Source organism: Trachypithecus francoisi, unplaced genomic scaffold, assembly GCF_009764315.1.
Source record: "Trachypithecus francoisi isolate TF-2019V2 unplaced genomic scaffold, Tfra_2.0 Lachesis_group9, whole genome shotgun sequence".
Taxonomy (NCBI): Eukaryota; Metazoa; Chordata; class Mammalia; order Primates; family Cercopithecidae; genus Trachypithecus; species Trachypithecus francoisi.
Window position 1 is genome coordinate 31,594,033 of NW_022681474.1, and position 18,615 is coordinate 31,612,647.

General features: G+C 39.4%; 1 long non-coding RNA gene across 1 annotated transcript; it reads left to right on the forward strand.

Annotated features, from left to right (window-relative positions):
* Positions 1–15,727: 15,727 nt before the first annotated feature.
* LOC117082834 lies at positions 15,728–18,354 on the forward strand. Its single transcript, XR_004436791.1, has 3 exons — positions 15,728–16,115; positions 16,471–16,559; positions 18,184–18,354. It is a non-coding gene; the product is annotated as an uncharacterized LOC117082834 (long non-coding RNA).
* The last annotated feature ends 261 nt before the right edge of the window (positions 18,355–18,615 follow it).

The following is an 18,615-nucleotide window of genomic DNA, read 5'->3' on the forward strand; positions in this document are numbered from 1 at the left end:
ATAAGCAGGTCTGGTTCTGAATAACAAAATTTAGAAGTGAGACCTGAAAAGTTCAAACTGTTTCTGAGTAACATAGTTGTATACTAGAAGTAAGATCAGGAATATTACAGATGTACAAAAATGTACAGAACCCAATGGGGTAAAATTCATAGTTCTCGCAATGAAAAATTACCAGGCATGTACAAAAGCAGAAAAGTATAACACATAGTGAAGAGATAAATCAATCAATCAAAACTGACCAGAACAGATACAAGGGTTAGAACTAGCAGGAAATGACATTAAAACAGTCATTTCATCCGTATTTCATAGATCAAAAAATAAAGTAGAGGCATAGAAAGTATTAAAAAGACCTGAAATCAGCTTTTTTTTTTTTTGAGACAGAGTCTTGCTCTGCCACCCAGGCTGGAGTGCAGTGGCCAGATCTCAGCTCACTGCAAGCTCCGCCTCCCGGGTTTACGCCATTCTCCTGCCTCAGCCTCCCGAGTAGCTGGGACTACAGGCGCCCGCCTCGTCGCCCAGCTAGTTTTTTGTATTTTTAAGTAGAGACGGGGTTTCACCGTATTAGCCAGGATGGTCTCGATCTCCTGACCTTGTGATCCACCCGTCTCGGCCTCGCAAAGTGCTGGGATTACAGGCTTGAGCCACTGCGCCCAGCCTCTGAAATCAGCTTTTAGAGATGAAAACTACAATGTCTGTGATGAAAATATGTAGGGTGATATTAACAACGGATTAGATATGTCAGAAGAAAAGTTAGCAGGTTTGAGGACATGCCACTAGAAATCATCCAAAATGGAATACAAAGAGATAAAATAATTTAAAATTAACAGTGCACCAGTGAGTGGTAGGAAACTAGCAAGAAAACTAAGATAGTTGTAATTGTAGTCTATGAAGAGGAAGAGAAAATAAAGAACAGAAAAAATATTTTGAAAAATAATGTCAAAAAATTTCCAAGTTGCATGAAAGCTATAAACTCACAGATCCAAGAAACTCTAACAAAAAAAACTTAAGGGAAACTACAAATAACATCCTAATTAAATTGCATAAAACCAAGGAAATCTGAAACGCGGGCAGGAAAAAAAAGACAGAAGTTAGATACAGAGAACAATGGTAAGGATGACAGCAGACTTCTTGTCAGAAATAATGCAAGTGGGATGAAACTGGAGTGACACCTTTAATTTATAGAAAAGAAAAATAAAACAATCTAAAATTCTATATCCAGTGAGAAGCATCATTCCAATGTAACGATAAAGACTTTTTCATACTTACAAAAACTAAAAGAATTTAGTTCTTTTAGTTATCACTTCCAGACTGACATTACAAGATATTAAAGATTACTGTATATATAATACAGACCAAACAAAAATTATGCCAGAGGGAAATATGTTCTACATAAGGGAATGAAAAATACTGGAAATGGTAAATACCTAGGAAATATAAAATGTTTTTCTTTTTATTTAAATCTCATTAACAGATACTTTACTGTTTAATGAAAATAATAAGGTGAGGTTTTTGACATATGGATGTAAAATACATGACAATAGCACCAAGGCCCGTAGGGAAGGAACTAAAACACACTACTGTAAGGTATACTATACATGAAGTGACATAATATTGCTTGAATGTATACTATGATAAGTTAGAGATGTATACCAACACCCTAAGGCAATCTTTAAAATAACAAGACATTTGTGATGGCATTTAGGGTGCACCAAGATAATTCAGGATAATCTCCTTATTTCAAGTTTCTCAACCTAATTGCATCTGCAAAGATCTTTTTTCCAAATAAAGTAATATTCCCAGGTCCCAGTCATGATGATGTGGACATATCTTTGGGGCCACCATTCAGCCCGTAACAGCAAGGTTCCCTCATTTGGAGAAAAATCTGCTTATGAACACAAATTTTTAGTTGAATTCTGTTCTTTGTGGCTGTAAAATTGAAGGCTTTTATTTCTTGATGACTATTGAATAGAGGCTTTTATGACCTCCTAGAGGCTTCTGCCGATGTTGCTGAGGGACAATGCATTTCATTCTCCTAGCGGCCCTGTGGTTTTATTGAGAAGATCTGTGAGACACACCCTTAATCTTTTGAAAGGGCCGTTTGTGTGCCAGAACCCTCTGGCCTTTTGCTTTTTCTGAGATTTTAGTAAAAGATCGTATAGTCATAGCCATGGCTTTTTCTCGTGTGTGTGGTTTTCTGAGAGTGCTTGGAAGCTGTCTCTCCATTTTAGCACATTTTGCCATTTGGAAAGGCTGAGAATTTTCAAAATCAAGTCTTGCTTCCTATTAGTTCGATAGTTTTTTCCCCTCAATCTGTCTCTCTCTTTACACAATGCATTATGAGAACAAGGATACACAAAATGGTAACTTCAAGCACTTTGCTTGGAATTATCTTTAGATAACTAAGTTAATCATTTTCAAGTTCTACTTTTCATACATTTCAAGAGACAATTGTGCTATGCTTTCTGTCACTATCTAAGAAGGACCCCTCTTCCTCAAGTTTCCAATCACATGCTGCTCCCTTCCAATACCTCACTGGCAGCATCCTCAATGCCCACATTTCTGTTAATGGCTTGTCCAAGGCAAGTCAGGTTTCACTCCAATGTTCTTCACATATTTCTGACCTCTGCCCACTGCCCAGTTCCAAAGCCACTTCCATTTTAGGTATTTATTGTATCAGCACTCCACTTATAGTACAAAACCTGTATTATTTACCTTCTGCAGCATAACAATGTTGCCACAAACTTAGCAGCTTAAAACACAACACACATTTATCATATTACAATTTCTGTGGGTCAGGAGTTTGGGTGTGGTTATTTGGTCCCTCTGCAATTAAAGGGTCAGTGGAGGCAAAGTTTTCATCTGGGGAAGAATACACTTCCAAAGTCATACATTCATTGGCAGAATTCAGTCCTTTGTGGCTACAGAACTGAGAAATTCTGTTTCTTTACGGCTGCTGGCTGGAGGTCAGCCTCAGCTCCTAGAGGCCAATTGTCATTCCTTGTCATGTGGGGAAGCAACATGGCCATTTGTTTCTTGAAAGGTAACAAGGAAGTGAGAAATTCCTGGACAAGTACTACAATTTTATCTAGTATAATCACATAATGATATATGCCATCACTTTTGCTGTATTTTATTGGTTAGAAGTAAGTCACAGTTCATGCCTACAATCAAGAGGAAGGGATAATACACATGTGACTACCAAGAGGCAGGAATCCTGGAGGCCACCTTAAGGTATGTCTACCTCAATGACCGAGTGGGATTTACCTCCAGAATTCAAGGATGGTTTGACATTCAAAAATCAATCAATGTGACTCATTAAAAAACTATTAAATGTACAAGAAAAACCATAAGTTCATCTTCATAAATACAGATTTTAAAAAGTGAAACCTCACTCTCCTTCCTAGTAGAAACAGTCATCTGGGAATAGAAATGCATTTCTTTAATCTGATAAAAGACATCTGTGAAAAGCCTCCAGCTAACATTATGCTTAATGGTGAAAGAACGATTTTTTTCTAAGTTTTAGCAGAGGGGGAGAGAGAGTGTGAGTGAGAAAGAAAGAGGGAGACAGCAGGAAACAGAAAGACAGAACAGTGCCTCTGAGATCCGTGACATAATATCAACAATCTTATATACAGTTATGCATTGTTTAACAACAGGAATATGTTCTGAGAAATGTGTCGTTAAGTGATTTTGTTATTGTGTAAACGTAATAGAGTGTACTAACATAAACCTGGATGGTATCCCCTCCTACACACCTAAGTACAGCATGTTACTGTAGACTTTATACACACTGTACACTTAAGCTATACAAATTCATAAAAATATATATTTTTTAAAATTACGCTTACTGATTCAGCTCTGATGAATGGAGGAACACCATGGTTCTTGTTTCGAGTTGAATTATGTAAAACGACACAGACACACATGGAGTGGTTTTAAGGAGCTGTGTGTTTAATAGGCAAGAAAGAAGGAAGAAGCTCCCTTGTACAGAGACAGAGGGAGAGGGGTTCCAAAGCCGAAAGAGGAGACCCCATAGGCCACTGATACCAGCCAGGTATATGAAGAGGCTGGAGGAGGTGGTGTTTGATTTGCATAGGGCTCACAGGATTGGTTTGACCAGGCATGTCATTCATGTAGCCTGCAAAAACACTGGCTCTCCCACCCTAGCCTTTTAATTTGCAAATGCAGGGCACCATGATGTTCTACACACATGGGGTTATGTGGGGGCGGCCATGTTGCCAGGCACGTGTGGGGCAAGGGCAAGAAGGCCATGGGAATCACCATGTTTGGGTGGACCCAGTTTCTAATGGCTTGCATTTGCATATCAAAGGTTGCCAGCCTGGCTCTAAGAGTCAGGGCTTTCCAACTAGGCAAGAAACGTTTCTGGAGCTGCTTTAAAAATGAAAAGTTTCCAAGGACCCCTTTCCTCTCTATCTACCTAAAATAATTTGTTAATAACTCCTACCACATTACCTTCTGTAAATATTTCACTTTATAATTATTTTTTTAAACATATTGGTTCTTTGCCACAACACTTAGCTTAAAGTACAAACACATTGTACAGCTGTACAAAGATATTCTTTCTTTATAACCTTATTCTATACACTTTTCTCTTTTTAACTTAATTTTTTGTTTGTCTGTTTTGTTAGAAACACACATACACATACATTAGCCTAAGCCTATACAGGGTCAGGATCATCAATATCACTGCCTTCTACCTTTACATCTTGTCCCACTGGAAAGTCTTCAGGGGCAATATCATGCATGGAGCTGTCATCTCCTATGATGACAATGTTTTCTTCTAGAATATCCCCTGAAGAAGCTGCCTGAGGCTGTTTTACAGTTAAGTTTTTAAAATGTATTTTTTTTTATTTAAGTAGAAGGAGTACACTTTAAAATAACAATAAAAATTATAGTGTAGTAAATACACAAGCCAGTAACATCATTTATTATCATTTTATCAAGTAGTATGCACTGTACGTAGTTGCATGTACTAAGACTGGCACTGTGGTAGGTCTGTTTACACCAGCATCCTCACAAACACATGAGTAATGCATTGTGCTATGATGTTACAATGACTACAGTGTCACCAGGTGACAGGAAATTTTCAGCTTTATTATAATCTTATGATCACTATCATATAATTGGTTGATCATTGACTAAAAAGTTATGTGGCACATGACTATACAAATTGGAATTCTTAAAGGAAAAGAGAGAGAATGGTGCATAAGAACTATTTGAAGAGATACAGCAGAAATGTTTGAAAACTGATAAAAGACATTATATTAGTCCATTTTCATACTCCTATGAAGAAGTACCGAAGACTGTATAATTCACAAAGAAAAAGAGCTTTAATGAACTCACTTTTCCATATGGCTGGGGAGGCCTCAAAATCATGGCAGAAGGCAAAAGAGGAGCAAAGGCATGACTTACATGGCAGCAGGCAAGAGAGTGTGTGCAGGGGAACTGTCTTTTATAAAACCATCGGGTCTTGTGAGACTTACTCACTATCACCAGAGCAGCATGGGAAAAACCCACCCCCATTTCAGCTTTAATCCTGGTATCAGTCCATTTCAGTTTTAACCCTAATTTCAGCCTTTTCTGACTGTGTCCTTAGGCAAGTTATCTCTGTTCCTCAGTGTCTTCATCTGTAAAATGAAGGATAACACCTACTTTATAGAATGATTTTGTGGATTAGTCTATCTAGCACTTAGAATAGTGCCTGGTACATTGTAAGTGCTCTGTTATTAGCTATTAGCATGTGATTATACACAATACCTGCATCATAATAAGCATTGGAAAATGGATAGTGATTATTACATCGTTGCAGTGCCCAATATAAAAGAAACTCTTGTGTTATTTAGGATACGTATGTAACGCATACAGATATGTTGTAGCAGATAGACCCAAATATGCAATGGCTTGAAGAAGTTTGCTTTTCATTCATGTAACCATCCAGATAAATGAAGACTTGTGTATGCACAAAAACCCTGTGCATGAATGTTTACAGCAGCTTTATTTATAATGGCCCTAAACTGGAAACAACTAAAATAACTTTCCATGATAAGTAGTTAAACAAACTGTGGTACATCCATACCATGTCTTGCCATGCAGTAATAAAAAGGAGTGAACTGTTGATATGTATGGTAACTTGGTTGAATTTACAGATAATTATTTTGAGTGAAAAAGGCAGTCCTCCAAAGATTCTATTCAGTATGATTTCATTTATATAACATTCTTGAAATGACAAAATTATAAAAATGAAGAACTGATTGGTGGTAAGGGAAACTGAGGAAGGGATACTCTGGATCTCTTTATATTATTTTTTACAACTGTGTGTGAATCTATAATTATCTCCAAATAAAAAGTTTTTAAAATCTCTTGATTTATTTCCTAAAACATAAGTAAGCATGGAAAACATGACTTATATTTTTAACTTCCACTTGATTTTAAAAAACAATGCAAAACTCTTTCCTGCGAAAAATTTTTCTCCCTGTAAAGCCTATCCTCACTGGAAATGTTACCAGTTGAGGGTAGTTGTCCAGGTTCTTGGCATTTTGAACAAACAATTGGACAAAACGCACACACAAAGCAAGGCAGCTAAAGCAGGGGTTTATTTTAAACGAAAGCACAGCCCACGGGGTGGGAGCAGGATCAAGTAATGGGCTCAAGAACCTCAGTTACAGCTTTTGCTGGGATTTAAATACCCTCTAGAGGTTTCCATTGGTTCACTCTATGCAAATGAAGTAGTGGCCCACAACCAGTCTGATTGGTTGTGGGAGGGGACCAATCAGGTACTTTCATTTTCCAACTGACATACAGAAAAAGGCGGAGTTGAAGAGGGAGTAGCCTCTGCTATCCAGTCAGCGTGAATCAGCCTGTCTCCAGACCCTATTTTCCTGCCTCACTTTCTCTCCTACCTGCTGCCCTCCATAGTTGCATGGGTCCTTCTTGTGATACCTCTTCCCCTCATACCTACCCTTGACATTCATTTTAACCAGGTTCTTCTGCCTCTTTTAAGAATAATCCTTCATTCAAAACATAATCATTGAGCATCTGTATTGTGCCTGGCATTGTGATTCAGTGGTTAACAAGTCAGTCCTTACTTTCACCCCACTGTCATCTTCCTTATCTCGTACTTTATATTTTCCTTAATATAGACCTTGTTTTTTTGTTTTGTTTTTGAGACAGAGTCTTGCTCTGTCGCCCAGGCTGGAGTTCAGTAGTGTGATCTCTGCTCACTGCAACCTCCACTTCCTGGTTCAAGTGATTCTCCTGCCTCAGCTTCCCGAGTAGCTGGGATTACAGGCTTGTCCCACCATGCTCAGCTAATGTTGTATTTTTAGTACAGATGGGGTTTCTCCATGTTGGCCAGGCTGATCTTGAACTCCTGACCTCAGGTGATCCACCCACCTTGGCCTCCCAAAGTGCTGGAATTACAGGTGTGAGCCACCACGCCTGGTCCCCTTGTATCTTTTGAGTGCTTTCTGCAAGCAAGGCATTATGAATCATGTTCACTGACCTTCTGCAGGCAACAGTATCTCATCCTTATTGTATAGACAAAGGAACATGGGCCTAGGAATGGCAAGGGTGCCCCAATTCACACAGGAACTGTCTACTATTGTGACGCCTGTATGTCTCCTGGCTCTGGTCACTGCTGTTCTGGACTTTGACCTAGGAGGCCTCATTGAGCTTTCCCACACCCATTAGGTTAGACGTAAGTCTAACTCAGTTCTTGACCTCGCGTCTCCTTTGCTACAACTGCTGCTGCTCGAACCTGAACCCCGTGTGGGTGATTCCAGTCTCACCACTTAACTTTAACTTCAGACTCATCCCTTCACCTGAAGGTTCGGCATATTGTTCTAAATCATCAGCCAGCACCCGAAGAAAACATTTGTAAGATGGCATGAGGACTGTTCTCACTAGTCTTCGCAAATCCATCATGTAGGAAAATTGGGGAAAAAGTCATAGCCCTCTCCACACCAATTCCATATTGACAACAGTGAATAAAATGTCCCCCACTCTACTGTCTCCACTGCTCACCTGCCAGCATCATCATTCTTTCCTTCCCCTCTCTGAGAAAATAATCACCCTTCACTGCATCTCCCACTGAATCCTCTGAGATAATTACCATTCATCACTCCATCTCCCACTGAATCCTCTGAGATAATTACTATTCATCTCTCTCTTTTATTTTTTTTTTGGAGACAGTGTCTCACTCTGTTGCCCAGGCTGCAGATTCAAGCAGTTCTCATGCCTCAGCCTCCCAAGTAGCTGGGATTACAGGTGCACGCCACCATCCCCGGCTAATTTTTGTGTTTTTAGTAGAGATGAGGCTTCACCGTGTTGGCCAGGCTGGTCCCAAACTCCTGACCTCAGATGATCTGCCCCATCTGCCTCCCAAAATGCTGGGATTACAGGCGTGAGCCACCATGCCTGACTACTATTCATATCTTTATTTAACATATAAAGAAGCAGGTTCAGAGAGATGATATCTTGCTGCACTAAGATATCTGCGGAAAAATGGCATTCCCTGACCCACTGCAGTGCCAGGCTCTATGCTAGGCAGCACCTTGACTCTGCTTAGCCTTGTGAACTAGAGGATCAGCAGGAAAGATTGCTGAGCAATTTGTATGCAATTGTTAACTGAAAAACCCTTATGATAGGTGCTAGCTAATGTTAAAAGGTAATGATCATATCACAGAAACAGAGCACAATATTTAAAATCTTGCCGTTACTGGGTATACACCCAAAGGAATATAAATCATTCTATTATAAAGACACATGCACATCTATGCTTATTGCAGCACTATTCACAATAGCAAAGACATGGAATCAATCCAAATGCCCATCAATGATAGACTGGATAAAGAAAATGTGGTACATATACACCATGGAATGCTGTGCAGCCATAAAAAGGAACGAGATCTTGTTCTTTGCAGGGACATGGGTGAAACTGGAAGCCATCATCCAAGCAAACTAACGGGAACAGAAAACCAAACACTGCATGTTCTCATTCATAAGTGGGAGCTGAACAATGAGAACACATGGATACAGGGAGGGTAACAACACACACGGGGGCCTGTTGGCGAGGGAGGGGATGGGAGACTATTAGGATAAATAGCTAATGCATGTGGGGCTTAATACTTAGGTTGATAGGTGCAGCAAACCAACATGGCACACATTTAACTATATAACAAACCTGCATCTTCTGCACATGTATCCCAGAACTTAAAGATAAACAAAATATGTGTATGTTTTAAATATACAAATATTTATGTTTAAATAAATAAATATGCATATATTTTAATAATACATATATTTAAAAGCTTGGCCTCTGAGCTCCAGTCAAGCACATTTTAATGCCTGCTCCACTGCTGCAGTTCTATGAGGTTTAGCAGGCTGCTTAGCTTTTCTGATCTCAGTCTCCTGCTCTGCAAAATAGGGTTAATAATAGTACCCACCTCCGAAAGTGGAATAAGAAATTTATATTTGGATTTAAGTCTACCGTTCCTTTAGTTCGTGGAGTGTTTCCTTGTTGAGTTTTTTGAAAGGTCAAAAATGGATCATTTAGTTTTCACAAGCATTCTCAAAACCCTAAGTAGCTTTTAAGCACACTCCTGTTAACGAGTCTCCTTTCCAGACTAAACTGTCCTAATCTTGGAAATCTTGCTTCCTTTGGAGCTGGAATCACATGTACCGAAGTAGAAACAAAAACACCCTCTTCAGCATTTATGAGGGAAAGTCCTGCAAAGGGCTTATTCGCAGCAGTCTTTCCTGTGGAAAGACTGAAAAATTAAAGCAGAGAAGTTCAAAGATAGGGCTGCAGAATAAAAACAAAATCCCTTAAAATTACACTGATGGTTCTTCCAGATAAGCAGGTAATTCTTCGAGATAATTTGGAGAGAATTCAACAGTGTTTATTGCAGGTTCACTTAAGAGAGCTAAACATTTAGCTCTAAAAGCCATTTCAAAGCGAAACTCTAAACAGTATTTTAGAATAAGAAGAAATTATGTGCACACTCTTGCCTCCCAGGGGTTTTGAAGAGTTAATGAAGGAAATAGATGCTCTGGGGAGAAAATTGCCTGAAGAATTACAGGGAATATAAGAAATTCACCATAAATAGGACAGGCTGACAGGGTATAATATCCATTATACTGATTTTTAGTAGACAATAAATAAATACCTGTAAGTAGAGTGACTTCCTGTTCAATGATAATAATAGTGAACATTCTAGGAGGCACGGCTAAGAGGAACTAGGATTGCTGCAAAAATTAAAAACTAGTTCAATCACTTATCACCTTTTTTTCCTTCTTTGACAGAAAGTGTCCAAGAAGCATTAGTATTCACTTAAAAAAGAATATTTTAATAATTTCTTAAGGAGCAAGTCAGACTATTTTATTTGCTGGAAAAATGACACATAAAATAACAGTTTGCTATTGCAATACATCATAGTGAGTGTCCTTAATGGGGAAAAAAGCCACATTATTCTCCAATGAGGTTAGAAATATTAAATGTTCAGCATTCTTAATAAGGATGAATAGACAATGAGTGAAAACAAGGCCTTTTAATAAACTGTGCTTATGTTATTCTAAACCTTCATGCGAACTCTTTTGGAAAAGATGGAAAAAAGTGTTGGACTTCTCCCTCTGAACCACTCTGGGAAAATCACCCCCATTAATAACTTTCTTACATCCCTCAAAGCCCTCCCTCAAATACTGTTTCGAGATTGCCACCTCTCCATCTCACTTTTGTAGTGATGTTTCTCAGAAAACCATGTCCCTCTAAAGATGGTTGAACATTGTAGTTCCATGCATACTCTTTTTACCAAGAGCAGCTATGTGTCCCAGCATGGATTAAAGTCGTGCACTCAAAGATCTGAAGCTCTACTGCCTTTGAAGTTAGAAGTTCTGGAATCAATATAGCATAGCCCTGAACACCCAGACGTTTGAATCAAAGAGATCTGGACTTGAATCCTGCCTCAATCCTTCCTAGCTAAACAGCTTTAGCTGAGTTACTCAGCTTCTCTGATCTCCAGTTTTCTCCCTGTACAATGGGAAAAGTAAAGCTTACATATACTAAGATGATTGTGATGGATAAATGAGATTATTGGTCTAAAATACCTCTCTTGATTTGTTAAGGAACTAAAGGTAGATCTACTATTCAATCCAGTAATCCCACTACTGAATATCTACCCAAAGGAAAAGAAGTCATATAAAAAACACCTGCACCCATATGTTTATGGCAGCACAGTTCACAGTTGCAAAGATATAGAACCAATCTAAGTGCCAATTGACCAATAAGTAGATAAAGAAAATGTGGTATATCTACACCATGGAATACTACTCAGCCATAAAAAGAGAATAAAATAATGTCCTTTGCAGCAACTTGGATGAACCTGGAGGCCATGATCCTAAGTGAAGTAATCAGGAATACAAAACCACATACTGCATGTACTCACTTATAAATGGGAGCTAAGCTATGGGTATGCAAAGGCATACAGATTGGTATAATGAACACCAGAGACACAGAAGCAAGAAGGGTTGTGGGGGTGAGGTATAAAACACTACAATTGGGTACAATGTATACTGCTTGAGTGATGGGTGCACTAAAATCTCAGGCTTCACCACTGTACAACTCATCCATCTAACCAAAAACCACTTGTACCCCCAAATGTTATTGAAGTGAAACCTATTAAGTTTTTTAAAAAGCTTCATTCCTGGTATCCATTTCATTGTTGATATGGTTATTGTCAACATGCCAGCCCAGAGCACTGAGTCTATTGAGGTACTGCAAAGACTATATTGGCCTTGAGCAATAGGTTTAGTGACAATGTTGTACTAGAGTTAGCGTTTTCTCCTGGAAGCGGAAGTTCTTCTTTTCCAGTGCCAGACCTACTTGTTCCTTATTTACTGACCACTCATATATGAAAGTCTTTGTTTTGAAACCTCTCCAGGTTCAACTTGCCAATGATGGCCGCTGAATATATGAGGACCCTAAGATATCAAGACTCTAGGGTTTAATTATATACTTGAGAGATTTTCAGAAAGGCACACTTAATGTATATGTTTAGAAATTTAGAATGTTACAATATGAGATACCTCTTCTTTTTTAACTGCCTGTTAGATTTCTTCAACTGTTTTAAAAAATAGGCCTGGTTGACATAAAGCATTCTTCTATCTAAGTGTTATGCTCAGTTGTATGAATGATGGTTTAGAACCGTATCCTCTCTCTGTGGAAAGAATGCTGGGGGTCCTGGATCCACACTTCACTAGACGGGAAAATACTCCTCTTGTATTTACGATGGTTTTTCTTTCCACTTGATTAAGTAAGAAGAAAGTGTAATTAAGAAGGTACTTCTTGAAGCAATGTCAATTTGGGAACAAGATTCTCAGGAATGAAAAATTTGTGACTGTTCTCAGCGTGAAAGGCAGAGAGATTACTTGATCATTATGTGCTTATTTGAAAGTCCCTTTCCTCCCATGCCTCAGCATCTCACTTTGTTATGATGCAGACTGAATGCGTGGAATCTCTGTTTTTTAAAAAAGACAGAGTTGTATTGTTAAAGGAATAATATTGCCTGGGAAAAAGTTCAGTACTGAATGGTTACTCTATAAAGAGATTAAAAAAGAAAATCAAGGGAAGGTGAGGAAGGCAACAGGTGGCTTCCAACCTTGTGGGGTCTACTAACATTATTTCATGCCCAGCTCCTGAGCTCAGGTGATTCACCTGCCCTGGACTCCCAATCTGCTGGGATGAGAGGCATGAGCCACCACTTCCTGCCCATTCAAAAACACATTTTAAAAATTTCATTCACTAATTTGTAAACATTTACTATGTACCTGCTATTTACAAGGCACTGTGAGGAGTGCTCTGACAAGGCCAAAGGTAAAAGAGTTGACAATTCATGTAGTGTAAAGCACCCTTGGATAGTCAAGTAATCTCCTTCATTGAAATGTAACACACCATCTGATGACAACCAGATCTGCTCGGGGTAGAGCAGGTGTGCATTCAACCTTCACGCTTCCAGCCACTTTCTCATCAGTTGAAACCTTGGAAAAGGCTCTAGAATGGAAAAGAGATGCTCTGCCTACCTTTCACCACTTTTTAAGAAGCTTTATATGAAGTTCCCAGTGCCAATTCTGTTCATTGATTCTCTTTCTCCAAGACAACAACTGAGGGTTACAGTTCCTGGACACTGGAACATAGAGATGATCTCTCCTGGCACAATCCGTCATCGTTTCTAATATTATTTATTGTTACAATCTAGACTTTTGCTTGAGTTTTCTTTTCTTTTTGTTTTTCTTTGTAAGAGGATCTCACTCTTTTCTCAGGCTGGAGTGCAGTGGCGCAATCATAGCTCACTGCAGCCTCAATCTCCTGGGCTCAAGCCATCCTCCCACCTCAGCCTCCTGAGTAGCTGGGACTACAGGCTCATGTCAACACGCCTGGCTAAACTTTTACTTTTTCCTTTTTTTGCAGAGGCAGGGTCTTACTTTGTTGCCCAGGCTGTTCTCAAATTCCTCTCCTCAAGTGATCCTACTGCTTCGGTCTCCCAAAGCACAGGGATTGCAAGCATGAGTCATGGTACCCAACCTACTTGACTTCTGTGTGGCCTTCTGGTCTCCCTAAAAGATAAATTCTCTAAGAGCAGAAGTTACTTTTTATCCTTCTTTGCATTCAAACAAGTTTCATTAACAATGAATATGTGCAAAAATTATTTCTGCTTGGATGACCCTCTCAGAGGGACCTAATTTACATGCAGAACAAATATAAGATCATTAGTTGAAGGGCTTATAGGGGTACAATCTTATTTTTGCCCCTTTTTTGATTCTTTCCTTCCCCTCTGGCTCTTCTTCAGTTTAGATTAATTTTTCCTGCCCCTTCCTTTTTTCTCTATAAAAACACGTATTCCTTTCTGTGGTGCCTGCCTGAACTCACGCTCTGTGCCTGCAGTAACCCTGTGCATGGAGCAATGGGCACCACAGCCTCCCCCAAGAAGGACAGCGAAGATAGAATGTCTCCCAGTCAGGGAAAGCATCCACAGCCCAGTCCAGAAGCGCCAATGTAGGCTGACTCCTTTGTTCTTTCTCTCTGTACTTTTCAGAGTTTTTCTATTTAAACATAGGGACACAAGTCTACTATGATAACAGGAGGCATTTTAATGCATAAATAGCTTTATCCACGTTGGGAATGTGTTTCCTGTTTTGACTTGTTCTCTAAATATATATATATAATTTTTAAATTATAGGTTTACGTCAGTAGGACAATTTAGTCAAGTATGACTTTCTTCCCCAAACATGTCCCAGTTGCCACACATAAACTATGGAATGTGAGCAGGCTCAGAGAATGCACGAAGGGAGGCATCCTCCTCCTCGCCCTCCAGTTCCTATCTTTTAAAATCATCTCTCTACTCTTTTTCTGTAGTGACTAAGTCTACAGAGGAACTGCTCTCTAAGCAAAGGTTGTAAGGACCAGAACCTTAGTTGATACCACCTTAATAGAAAACTATTCAAAATCCTGCCATAGAGTGAGAAAGTTCCTTTAGGAGGGGGACTTTTCTTAGGTCCAGCATGGCTAGCAGGGCACAGGCATTTCATCCGCAATCCCTCAGACCACTTGCTTATTGGGGGCCGAAGTTCCCAGGCAATAGCCGAGAAGGAAGCTGACATCTCTGGAGAGCTGGGCTGTGTCATTTTTCATGTAGCTGCGCAGAGGAGCAACCCAAGAAGATTTCTTTTTCTGCATCTTACTCTATTTCTGGAGTATCCATTTTCAAAGTAAAAAAAAAAACTTTCTTTTTTCCTATTTTATTTTTATGTTTTAATTATAATTTTTATGTTTGATTTTGGGGGAACATGGGCAGGTTTGTTACAAAGGTATACTGCATGATGCTGAGGTTTGGGCTTCTATTGATTCTGTCACCCAGATCATAAGCCTAGAACCCAATAGGAAGTTTTTCAGCCTCCCTCTCTCTTTCCCTCCTTTGGGAGTTTCTAGTATCTACTGTTCCCATCTTTAAGCCCCTGTATACCCAAGATTAAGCTCCCCCTTACAAGTGAGATCGTGCAGTACTTGGTGGTCTATTCCTGAATTATTTCTCTTAGAATAATGGCCTCTACCTGCATCCATGTTGCTGCAAAGGCCAGAATTTTGCTTTTTTATGGCTGCATAGTATTCATAGTGTATATGTACCATGTTTTCTTTATCTAATTTCCCATTGATGGGCACCTAGGTTGATTCCATGTTTTTGCTATTGTGAGTAGTGCTGTGATGAACATACAAGTAGATGTGTCTTTTTGGTAGAATGCATTATTTCCCTTTGCATACACACACACACACACACACACACACACACACACACATACATACACAAAACCAGTAATGGGATTGCTGGATCAAATGGTAGTTCTGTTTGTAGTTCTTTGAGAAATCTCCAAAATGCTTTCCACAATAGCTGAACTAATTTACATTCCCACCAGCAGGTATAAGCCTTTCCAAAGGAAGAGTTTTTGACATGGAATCCAAGGGCATAGGTTTTAAAACTGAGAGCACTCACCTCAAACTGGAAAACAACCAAATAACTTAAATGGATTTGTTATGACATAAAATTAAAGCAGAGACATATACTCAGGTTGACCTACGTAGAACACAGGTAAGGGATAGGCTTCCACTCTGTCATAGGCTGGGTTGCCTGGGAAACAGTTCTGAGATGGAGATTTGGGTGCAAGTGGTTTATTGGAGAGAGTGCTCTAGGGAACAAAACCAAGGCCTGTAAGAGATTGAGAGGAGCAGGACTGGGTGCAGAGAAAGTGGGCTGTGATATGGTGGTGACAGAGGCCTCGGCTGTGTCAACAGGAAGTGCTGCACCTGGGGGGGCCCTTTAGTGTTGTCACAAATTGGGGTGTCAGGGCCAGGCTGATAAACCACTCCCCATCTTCCTCACTCCCTTTGCCCCTGGGGAACTCAGCTGTGAGCTAAAGCAGGGGAGAGAAGGATTAGCTCAGACCTGGAGGGGGCATCAGGACAGCACCCACAGCATCCACTGCACCCTTGAATTCGCAGAGAGAAAGATACAAGCAGATAAACATCTAGGACTTGAAATAGATACAGGGTAAATGTTCACATATCTGAAGATTTAATTATTGTCTATAATTTTTAAAATTAATATATACAAAATAGATTTAAATGATTTATTATTGTCAATTATTTTTGAGTAATTCATCATTACTCACAAGTGAATGAAAATGAAGCAAAAAATTCCAGCAAATGTAGCTTTCTGTTGGACACAGGCAGATCTGACACCGTCTATTGCAATCAGGGGACAACTTCAATAGTGGGACTTTGCAAACAATAATGGATGAAGGCAATGATTTCTGAATTGTGTGTGTGTGTGTGTGTGTATGTGTTTTTCCGTGTCTGTGTCCTAGACAACAGTCAACAGGAAGACACATTTTTTTCTTACTTAGATTTGGAGCCATCAGAGACATGTTGGTGACATTTCAGTGTCCTCGAACTCTTATAGAGAAGCTTTACAGGCATCTGACTGATGGCATGGGTAGGTACATTTATACACTCAAAAGTTCCAGAATTTGCAGTGATTTGTACCAAACAATTAGAAACAGAAAAACCTCAGCAATAACAGAGTTGATGAAGTCTGTGTCATAGAAACTTCTCAGAGCTTATATCAATTGCATAAAAATTATAATTGCTTCCAATATACAGTTGATGAGGCAATAAAAGAGTTGATGAAGTCTATGCCATTGGACAGAATGTTTCCGGATATTGCACAGATGTAACTGTCAGCACCTGTAGACAGTTCAACTTAGAACTCTGAAATTAGGAAATCAACAAGACATGCACCACAGTAAGAAGCAGAAAGTGATCAGTGCCACAGATCACGGATGATGAAAGAAGAGTGTCTGGACCCACCCAAGACAGGCACTTTCAGAAGCAATACCAGACAAAGTAGATTGGTAGTTTCCACCAGAATTGATTTAGCTATTGTCATTTTTACCATATATATTTAGCATACTATATAATTCATTTCATAGAGTATGTGCAATTCTTTTCAATGAAGCTTCTAAAGTTTCTTCTAAGGCCTCAAGTCAAAAGAAGGAGAGCGGGCTGCTAAGGAGCAGATAAATTCACCCAAAATTTGTCTCTCTTCTAGTGTGTTAAAAGAAAACTTCAGACAAATTAAATTTAATGGAGTTTAATTGAGCAAGAAAAAGAAAACAATCTGTGAATCAAGCAGCCCTCAGAATCACAGCAGACTCAGAGAGACCCCAGGGGTGCCTTGTACTCAGAACAAATTTATAGACAAAAAAAGGAAAGTGATGTACAGAAATCGGATGTGAGGCACAGAAACAGCTGGATTGCTTACAGCTCAGCGGTTGCCTTATTTGAACACAGTTTGAACACTCAGCAGTGTATGAGTGGTTGATGTATGGTTGCTGGGATTGGCCAAGACTCAGCTGCTGTTACAGGTGCACACTACTAAGTTAGGTTTTCAATCTTGTTTACCTATTAACTTAAGTTACAATTAGTTCACAAGGACTCAAATATAGAAGTATGAAGTTCTTCTCAGGCCATATTTAGTTGGCTTTAACACATGCCCCAAGTGGGATGACCAGAAAAGCAACATCCTTTAGAAAATGGTGCCTACCTAGGCTATTCCTTTGTGAGTATGCCATCCATTTCTTACATAATGTTTTCACCATTCCAAAAAGAGAAAGAAAAAGAAAGAAGGAAGGAAGGAAGGAAGGAAGGAAGGAAAGAAAGAAAGAAAGAAAGAAAGAAAGAAAGAAAGAAAGAAAGAAAGAAAGAAAGAAAAGAAAAGAAGGAAAAAAGAAAGAAAGAAGGGAGGGAGGGAGGGAAGGAAGGAAGGAAGGAAGGGTTTATTGGAAGCAATTATCAGTCTTATACAGTTGATATAAGCTCTGAGAAGTTTCTATGACCACATTCTAGTACAGATTTTTATTTCATTTCTTTTGCTGAAAATGTGTTTGGACATTGGCCTATAAGCTGCAAAACAACAAATACAGCTTCAGTCTTTCAAATTGATTCCACAATGACAAGTACTCTCCTAAGGAAAAAAAAAAAAAAAGCGTTTCAGAGTGTTTCACTGAGGGGTCAAAGATTAGACACAAGAGGCTTGAAATGAGATTTGTCTTTTTCAGTCTTTCTTAGAGGCAAGAAAAAAAATGCAACTGCCAGAACACTTAGCTTCTCCATTTGGATGTAAGATCTCCTAATCTTCTCCCTCGTGAAGATTGTCCTGTCCCTGTCCTTGGACTGAGATGGTCCATCCACCTGAACTTGAACAGACTAAGAGGGATACTGACTTCAAAATCAAGGTAATGGTCGACAGTTGCCTGGGACCTGGAGTCAGGAGACCTGCTCTGGGGTTCTAGCACTCCCGCTTGCTCTGTGTGCGTCCCTTGGTGTCCACTGGTTCCTAGTGTCTGCCCATGCAAGCAGATGTTATGCTAGCCTTGTGATATCTGCAAGGATTAAATAAAGATGAAAACTTGAAAATGGCTTTGTAAACTGCAGAGTCCAATGCCAAAAGGTGTCACTAGAAATCTTTGTTGCTGTGGATGTTTGCTGAA